The sequence below is a fragment of the Piliocolobus tephrosceles genome, unplaced genomic scaffold, assembly GCF_002776525.5.
Source record: "Piliocolobus tephrosceles isolate RC106 unplaced genomic scaffold, ASM277652v3 unscaffolded_24434, whole genome shotgun sequence".
Classification (NCBI taxonomy): Eukaryota; Metazoa; Chordata; class Mammalia; order Primates; family Cercopithecidae; genus Piliocolobus; species Piliocolobus tephrosceles.
The window spans coordinates 1-1168 of record NW_022307015.1 but is presented as its reverse complement, the minus strand read 5'-3'; the positions used below and the strand labels follow the sequence as shown (position 1 = coordinate 1168).

Below are 1168 nucleotides of genomic sequence, written 5' to 3'. Positions count from 1 at the left end.
GAAAAAAAAAAAAAAAAAAAAAAAAAAAAAAAAAAAAAAAAAAAAAAAACGAAAAACGAAAAACGAAAAACGAAAAACGAAAAACGAAAAACGAAAAAAAGGAAGAAAAGAGCGTACTTATAAAGTATCACGTTTTTACTTATATTTTTGGTCTTTACTATTTTATAATTCAAAAGTAAATACGCATTTTACTCATTTTCAACTTCTGGTATATCGTTTATATCTAAAACCGTAACAAGTGACTCTCTGTCTAAGTTTTCTTCTTTTAATGTTTTTTTTTTATTTAAACACTTTCCATTGTAGATAAGTATTTGATCTTTTTGTTTTATCTTCATTTCTTTTTCAACTTGTCCTTGTAGCAAGTCTACCGTATCCATATGGTTTAATTCGAAGTACTGTATGTTTTGTTAAAAAAAAAAAATAAAAAAAAACATGAGTAGGACTTAGTTAAGCATGTATTTATGTGTAATCAAGGACATGCAAAAAAAAAAAAAAAAAAAAAAAAAAAAAAAAAAAAAAAAAGGAAGTATTTTAAGTTGTTTACAAAACTATATGTACTATGCATCATTTTTTTTTTTTTTTTTTTTTTTTTTTTTTTGTTTTTTTTTCCCGATACATTACATTAACATTTCCAGTAGCTTGGTGCAATAAATAAATTATATAAGTAAGTGGAGGTGGGACAGGTAAAATATATATAATGTCATTTGGCTTGATTTTATAATCTTTAAAAGTTTTATCTAATTCTATTCGCTTATTTCTAACTTGATAAAAATAAAACTCACTTTGTTTTATAACATCATGTTCAATAAATACATTTCTTATAATGCTATTTTCTGTATATTCAATTTTTTTTAATATATTTCCTATGTCATTGACATATACAGTTTTTATATCCTTTTTACTCATATATTTATTAAAATCATATAAATGATCCATTTTTAAAAAATAAGCCACAGTAAAAATGTTTCTACAGGTGCACACTTTTATACTTTTATTTAGTTTAATAATTTATTTTTATGCGTTTATGTTATTTTTATACGCTTATGTTATTTTTATACGTTTATGTAAGAATAAAAACGACAATTACAAATGCGTTTTATTTTATCACTTTTTTTTTATGTGTAATATGTATAATCAAAATATCACACCTATGTGTTTAAAAAAAAAA

General features: G+C 21.6%; 1 long non-coding RNA gene across 1 annotated transcript; it reads right to left on the bottom strand.

Moving 5' to 3' along the window:
- Positions 1–216: 216 nt before the first annotated feature.
- LOC111535249 lies at positions 217–886 on the bottom strand. The gene is made up of 2 exons (XR_002729366.1): positions 622–886; positions 217–395 (listed from the first exon to the last, which is right to left on the bottom strand). It is a non-coding gene; the product is annotated as an uncharacterized LOC111535249 (long non-coding RNA).
- Between the last annotated feature and the right edge of the window lie 282 nt (positions 887–1168).